The sequence below is a fragment of the Pteropus vampyrus genome, unplaced genomic scaffold (assembly GCF_000151845.1).
Source record: "Pteropus vampyrus isolate Shadow unplaced genomic scaffold, Pvam_2.0 Scaffold755, whole genome shotgun sequence".
Classification (NCBI taxonomy): domain Eukaryota; kingdom Metazoa; phylum Chordata; class Mammalia; order Chiroptera; family Pteropodidae; genus Pteropus; species Pteropus vampyrus.
This window is the reverse complement of record NW_011889536.1, coordinates 78870-87320: the sequence shown is the minus strand read 5'-3', so window position 1 is coordinate 87320 and position 8451 is coordinate 78870. Positions and strand designations below refer to the sequence as shown.

Below are 8451 nucleotides of genomic sequence, written 5' to 3'. Positions count from 1 at the left end.
GAATACAATGAAAAAGTATATAACAACAAATTTAATAACCTAGAAGAAATAGACCAGTACTTAGAAAAATACAACCTTCCTAGACTGAATCAAGAAGAACTGGAAAATCTAAATAGACTGATCAGCAGTATGGAAATTGAAACAATTATCAAAAACCTACCAAAAAGTAAAAACCTAGGACCAGATGGCTTCACCAGTGGATTCTACCAAAACATTCAAAGATTTAATACCTATTCTCCTCGAACTCTTCCAAAAAATCAAAGTGAAAGCAATACTTTCCAACTCATTTTATGAGGCCAATATCACTTTGATGCCAAAACAGAGAAAAGATAACACACAAAAAAAGAAAACTACAGACCAGTATCTCTCATGAACACAGATGCAAAAATCCTAAATAAGATACTAGCGTACCAAATACAGCAACATATTAAAAAGATTATAAACCACGATCAAGTGAGCTTCATTCCAGAGTCACAGAGATGGTTCAACATACACAAATTGATTAATGTGATACACCACATAAAGAAATTAAAAATAAGAATCATATGATCATATCAATAGGTGCAGAAAAAGCCTTTGACAAGATACAGCATCCACTTATGATCAAAACACTAAACAAAATCAGTATAGATGTAAAGTACCTTAACATAATAAAGACCATCTATGACAAACTCTCAGCCAACATTATACTTAATGGTGAAAAACTACAAACCTTTCCTCTAAGATCAGGAACAAGGCAAGGCTGTCCACTATCACCACTGTTATTCAATATAAGATTGGAGGTACTTGCAAGTGCAGTCAGACAAGAGAAGGATATGAAAGGCATTTAAATAGGAAACACAGAAGTCAAACTGTCACTGTTTGCAGGTGACATGATTCTCTATATAGAAAACCCTAAAGACTCCACAAGAACACTAGAAACAATAAGCAAATACAAACCATATTACTTAGAACATTATACAGATTTAACGCAATCCCCATCAAAATCCCACTGGCATTTTTTAAAGAAATAGAACAAAAGATCTTCAGATTTGTATGGAAGCACAAAGACCTCAAATTGCCAAAGCCATCCTGAGAAAAAAGAACAAAGCTAGAGGCATCACTCTGCCCAACTTCAAATTATACTACTAAGCAACAGTAATCAAAACGGCATGGTATTGGCACAAAACAGACACACAGACCAGTGAAACAGAATCAAGAATCCAGAAGTAAACTCATATTTTATGGGCAAATAATTTTCTACAAAAAAGCCAAAAATATACAGTGGAGAAAGGAAAGCAAGCCTCTTCAATAAATGGTGCTGGGAAAACTGGAAAGCCACCTGCAAAAAAATGAAACTAGACTGTTGTCTATCACCACACACCAAAATTAACTCAAAATGGATTAAGGACCTGAACATAAGTCCTGAAACAATAAAATGCATAGAAGAAAACATAGGAACGAAACTCAAGGACCTTGGACTTAAAGAGGATTTTATGAATTTGACCTCAAAAGCAGGAGGAAGTAAAAGCTAAAATAAATGAATGAGAATACATCAAACTAAAAAGCTTTGGCTCAGCAAAAGACAACCATCTGAATGGGAAAATATATTTGCAAGCAACATCTCTGATAAGGGCCTAATATCCAATATATACAAAGAACTCATATGACTCAATAACGAAAAGAGCAAATGATCAAATCAAAAAATGGGCAGAGGACCTAAACAGACACTTCTCCCTAGAGGACATACAAATGGCCAACAAATATTTGAAGAGATGTTTAACATCTCTAGCTATTAGGGAAATGCAAATCAAAACCACAGTGAGATACCACCTCACACCTGTTAGAATAGCTATAATCAACAGGACAAGTAATAACAAACGTTGGAGAGGATGTGGAGATAAAGGAAGCCTCATACACTGCTGGTGGGACTGCAAATTGGTAGTCACTATGGAAAACAGTATGGAGGTTCCTGAAAAAACTAAGAATTGCCAGCAATTCCTCTACTGAGTATTTACCCCCAAAGACTTGCAAACCCATATCCAAAAAGATATTTGCACACTCATGTTCATAGTAGCAATATTCACAGTGGCCAGGACGTGGGAGCAACAGAAGTGTCCTATGATAGATGATTGTCTAAAGAAGCTGTGGTACATATATACAATGGAACATACTCAGACATAAGAAGAGATGAAATGCTACTACGTGCAACAACATGGATGGACCTTGAGCTAATCATGCTAAGCGAAATAAGCCAGACAGAAAAAGTTGAAAATCATATGATATCACTTATATGTGGGATATAAACCTAATGAAGAGGGAATTTCAGGAATTTTCCACTCAAATGACTAACCTTGTAATCAGCTCTTTGTTTTGCTTCTGTAAACATGCTTGCTGCATAGGCCTAAGGTCAGACTGGTCTCGAAGTGAACTGAAGACTCACCTTTCCCTTGGATTGTTCTATCTAGATAACAGATATATTGCCTACATTCCTGTTTAAACTGCCCATAACCCATAGCAACCCCTGCCATTTGTAATGGTCCGTGTTCAAACTGACCAATTAGCTTGTGTAAAATCCTTGCATATAAGGAATGTTGTCACTGAGCACACTACCCAGATCTTCAGAGCACTAGCTCCTCTGGGAGCTCACGTAATAAACCTGAGTTGTCTTTCTCTCTTGAGTTACTGCTTGGTTTTTCGCTGGACTGGTTTTGGGATTTTTTTCCGTAACACTAAAAGCAATAAATGAACAGAATAAATAGAGACTCATGGGCATGGACTGTAGACTACTAAAGGTAGGGAGTGGGGAAGGAAGGGAGAGGTAGATGGGATAAAGGGGGTCAAATATGTGGTGACAGAAAGAAATCTAACTATGGGAGGTGAATACACAGTGTAAATATATATATGCCTACTGTTAAAGTGTACTACTGAAACTTATTAGATTTCATTAACCAATATCCCCATAAAAAATAAAAATAAAAAATAAAAGTTAATTAATTAAGGAGAATAATTTATACAATTCATATAATAGTTACTTCTGAGAGGGAGAAAGGGATGTGATAAGACTCATAAAGGTTTCAGAGGTACTGGTTAAATTCAAACTAGCAGTGAATACAGAAGAGTTCATTTTATTATTTCCCTTTAAAGTATATATATGTGTTTTATACAATTTCTGTATTTTAAAATAAAGATTTTAAAAACAAGGTACATGTAAAGAGTTTTAAAAAATTATTTCATGAGTGAAAAATACAGATTTGAAGTTCTTGATCTTGTCATATTAAAACTATTCTAAACTTAAAGAACCAAAAGGAATGAAAAACTACCTGGAAATCAAGTTATTTGAAAACACACAGACACACAGACACACAGACACACACACACACACACACATTTGGGAACACTAGCCGAAGAATTTAAAGACACCAAACAATTTACTGGAAAGCATAAAATCATAAGTTACTCTTGGACCAAAGAAGAGCTCTAATCTCCATTCAAAACTACTCAGAATAAAGAGGAAATTTGAATGTGACACATAAAAATTAAGAGCAGAGAACCCCCTTGAAAGGATATTTAGAGTTGGATATATGAAATGTATCTAAGAATGTATCCAGGAATATAATAATCAAATGATTTATGCTTTCAATCTAACAAAAAAGTGTGTAAACAACAAACAGAATCTAAGATGGCCAGTAATAAGAAATAGAAGATGAAACAGAATAAAGCATAGAGATGTAACAAGATAATAAGAATAGGCTAGAAAAGAACACACTGTGCATGAATGTACATAGAAAATTTGTATGTTATGACATTTTAAACGGAATATACATTGAACTAGTGATATTGGTTCATTTACTGATTTATTTTAATAAAATCTTAGTATTTTATTTCTATGATACATTTGTTGTAATTCTCAGATGGCTTCAAAGAATATAAAAATTTTAAATGTTCAAAATGTAATGTACTAAGACAATTCAATGGATAAAATAGTCTGTTCAACAAACAGTGCCAGAATGCCTAGATATTTGCAAAATAATACAGGACATCTATTTCACATCACATACAAAAATTAACTAAAAATAGATCATAGACATAGTGTAAGAGATAGACAACAAAACTCTTGGAAGAAAAGATGTGAAAAGATGCTCAACATCCTTATGCTTTAGAGTTTCAGTCTAGGAAGATGAATAAGCCCAATCAAGGCTCCTATGAGAAAGAACTAGATCTCAATAAATCACAGCTGTTGTTTATGCTGTTGATGCTGTCCAGACAGTGGTCTTTCCGCTCCCCCACCTCTTCTCAGTGTCCTTGCATCACCCCAAAGCCCTGACTTTGTTCAGATTCCCCTCGTTCTAAATGCCTTCTACTCTAAGCCTCCACCTACACTTCCTGTTTCTTCAAACTTCTGCCTTCACAACCACACCATTCCTCTTCTCCTCCAGGTTTCCTTACACCCTGCAGCCAATTCTTCCTCCTTGCCCTCTACCACTCTCCCATCTCCCACCCGCCCTGCAGCACACACCTGATCCACACCCCACCCGTTTCAGCACCTTCCAGGACTTACTCCTCTTTTTCCATCCTTACCCTAGATACCCTTCACTGGCAGAGCAGAACTTGGGAACCAAACTAAGTACCCCAGCTCCTGGGATCTTGCCTCTTGTCAAGGCCTCTACCCTGCTAGGCTGGGGCAGCAGGGGGCTGGGTGCTGGGGGCATATGCTATGGTGATTTTTCTTCTAAGCTTGGCCTATGGCTCAAGAAATGCATGTCCCGCACCCCCTCTCCAAGCCATGCTGCCAAGCATACTCCCTTTCATTCCAAGGCAAGGTCAGCCAGAGGGCTGAGCAAGTCCCAGGCATGCAGGGAGGTGAAGGGAAAAGCATGGTGGTTCAAGGGCCTGGTTGGGGTGCCTGACTTAATTGGAGGGTTACTTATATGTCTCTGTCAGACAGGGACAGCCATGGGCTGCCTATGTCAGACTGTCCTTCTATGGGTCTTTTGTCGACGTGCCAGTTCCCAAATTTAGTGAAACACTGAGTGGATATGAGTGCCTGGTAGGGTGCCTTCGCTGCCTGTCTGTGTCTCTGGGTATGAGATGCGTGGTTGTAAACTTCCAGGTCAGTGTATATATATGAGTGTCTACAACTGTGTGTCTGTGTGAAAATTTCTGTGAGTGTCTGGGTGTGTCGAAATGTGTTTGATGACAGGAAGGAATTGTGTGTCTGCTTAAGTGTGTGAATCAGTCTGTGCATACCAAGTGTGTGCTGTGTGTACCAAATTCTAGATGAGAGTATGTTTCCTAGAATTTTCCCCACAAAGATCTGTATGAGTTTGGGAGGTATAGGTATGAAAAGTGAGTGAAAATGATGAGAAACATAATGTCAGTAATTTGGGTATGGCTTGAACGATGACAGATGATTACTAGACTTAGTGTGGTGAACATGTGGAGAGATAGGAAAGGTTATATTGTACCCCTCAAACTGCTTAAAAAATGTAGACAAATTTTAATGGTCAGAGAAATTATAGAAAGGAAATAGGCTAAAGAGTACCCTTTTCTCTCCTCAAATTAAAAGTCACTACGTCCTTAGGATTTGGGATGAAGTCAGCTGAGGGCAGGAAGTTTTTGTAGTATCTATCACTGTACAATTGATGCCAGTGGCCCTTTTGCTCTTCCCACCTCTCATCTAATATTGGAAAAGAATTTTCACACTGATCTATTTAGGATAATTTGTGTCATTGAATTTATAGCAACCTGTTGTATTCCTTATGGATTCCAGATTGTGTCTGGGGAGAAATCACAATAGGGTTTTAAAAAGAGGCAACCACCTCGACAGGGCAGAACTGTCTGAAATTTGGGACCTGCCTGTGTCCTGGGGAGCCACATTTTAGCCCAAAGCCAAGGAGATAGATTGCACCCTAATCCCATTTTGATTTGATGAGCTTGTTAATTTTTCTACAAAGTTTAACTCCTTGAGAGTTATCGAGAAATGGAGCATAAATTAAGTGTTATGGCATACTTTCCATTTCCATATTTCTTTCGACCTGGTGCAGAATGTATTATGCTGTAACTCTTCTGGCTGTCCAGAAGCCGACTTCCCCTTAAGAGCTGAACACATGCTTTTGGAGTTCATCTCATTTTCAAATCAGAGCTTTAACATGTTGGACATGTTTTATGAAAAAGTGATGAACCCGGTCTGCCAGTCATTTTAAAATTAGTCTTGGGTTACTTGAATGTTCTTTGCTAGCCATCGCTGCGAATGGATGAAAAATGGTGCCATCGAATTCAACCAAATTTGAAGTTTTTCCAGAAATCGTTTGTCACTAGAATGTCCGAGTTGTGTTTGGCACACCAAAACTTGCTGCTGTCTGTATCTTTTACCAAAGGATACCTAGTGGGTATACACTGTTTAATAATCTTAGACAAATTTCAGATGCGCTACCTTATAATTCAATGTTCTTTTATTGCATGGAGAGCTCAGCACCCGCTGCCTGGTCTTTAACCATCACCCTAGAGTTGACCGTTGTATACACATATTGTTTTGCCCCCACTGCCCTTATGCTCTGGTCAACACCAGTCTGTCATTGCCTCTGAATTTGTTTTTGTGTGTTTCTTTACTTTGTTTCTTTTTGGTCTCTCTGTTCTAAGCCCACATGGGAGTGAAATCATAAGGGCCCTGTTCCTTTTGGTCTAACATATCTCACTTCCCTTGGTAGCTTGGGGAACTCACTGAAAGGGCCAGTGTCAGAATGATTATGTGAGGTTTCTAGCTAATAAGTGGCAGAGGCTGGAGTTCCTGGCTGAAAGCAGCCCAAAAGTTCTCAGGGGTGTCAGCTAGCCATCTCTGGACTAAAGACTGGTGGCTGGAGCGGCCATTGGGCTGAAGAGGGCAGCTTGCAGCTTCTGGACAAATATAGATAATGCAGATGCAGCCATGAAATCAGTGGTGAAAGAAGTCAATGCATGGCAGGTGAGGCAGGGCTCCCAGTAGGCCAGCAGATAATGGCTGGCCCTCTGGTAGAGGCCAGAGAAGGCTTCCTAACCCTGGGGCCAGGGGATCATGAATACCCTGCCCCTCTGCTCTGGTCTGGGAAGAAGCTAAGGAGGAGATGGTGTGACACACTAGTGAGGGCCCCAGGAGGGGTCTGGTCTTGATGGAGTCCTAGCAGGACACAGGAGTCCTGACAAGTCATTCCGAGTTCAGGACACACAAATTTAACATTTGCTGTTGAATGAAGCCCTCTGTCTATGGCCTGTTATCCCAACTCTCCAGCTACCAATGTTGGCAAGGATGAAGAAACCAAGTGTCAGAGAAGGCTTAGGACAAGAGCTGGCCAGGTTCTGCCCAGTGCCCTGGGGTCCAGGCATAGAAATGGCCTGGAATTAGGAGATATAGGAGTCATAGCCCTGCCCCATCTTGGAGAATCAGCACCTGGCCAGACCCCAGGGGTACTGTAGGGCAGCTGGCCATGTGGGGTTCCAGTCTACCCCCTGTCCTGACTGTCCCACTCACCAATATTCATGCTTTCACTTCAGGTCTATTGACTGATGAAGAACTGTCCACAAGTCACTCTCTCAGCCTACCCACTTTCCCCCTGGAGCTTCCACTTTTCCTGGCTCTGTTCTCAGTTTACTCTTTTGCAAACTAGAACCAGCCATCCTCAGGGCATGTGGAATCCCCAGAGGGGAGCTCTGGGCAGAGAGGGTCAAATTGACGTGGCTTTAGGTCTTCTGGGCCTCTTGACTGGCACAGGTGAGTACCAATCAAGGCTTTTTTGAGGGAGGATTTAATCTCAATAAACAGCTCTTTGTCAATGCTTTAATGCTTGCTGAGATCCCACCTAGCCTCTTTTCTAGCCCTTCTCTCTTTTCTTTATTTTTTTGATCTGTATTTCTTTTTATTTTTTTTTATTTTTATTATTTTTTTAGGTGAGGCAACCCTTAGTTGACATCACAGATTGCAAGGACTTTGTCATCTTACAATCCCTTATTTTTTATTTTTTACACCTACAGCACCTGGTCTTTCTAGGTGGTCTCCCATCCAAGTACTAACCAGGCTCAACCTTGCTTAGCTTCCAAGATCAGACGGGATTGGGCTTGTTCAGGGTGGCATGACCGTAGACTCGATCTGTTTTTCTTTTTCCAATTTATTTATTTCATTAGTTTTTTATGCTAGCCTTCATGTTCAACCCTCTGTTTTTTAATCTGCACATTTCTTCAAACTTTTATTTACCTATATTGGCATGTCTACTTAAACCCATCCAATTTTTTTTCTTTTCTTAGTCACTCTTTCACTTACTTTACCTTTAATCCATCTTTACCTGTTTTATTTTATTTTATTTTATTTTATTTTATTTTATTTATTTTATTTTATTTTATTTGGTATCTCAGTCATTTCATTCTTTTTCAGCCCTTCTCCACTTTCCCAATCCACATCTTGGATACTCTTCTCTCTCATAGTCCTGCTTGAGCCCAACC

General features: G+C 39.4%; 1 pseudogene; it reads right to left on the bottom strand.

Annotated features, from left to right (window-relative positions):
* Nucleotides 1-7977: 7977 nt before the first annotated feature.
* Nucleotides 7978-8096, bottom strand: LOC111734082 (annotated as a pseudogene).
* Between the last annotated feature and the right edge of the window lie 355 nt (nt 8097-8451).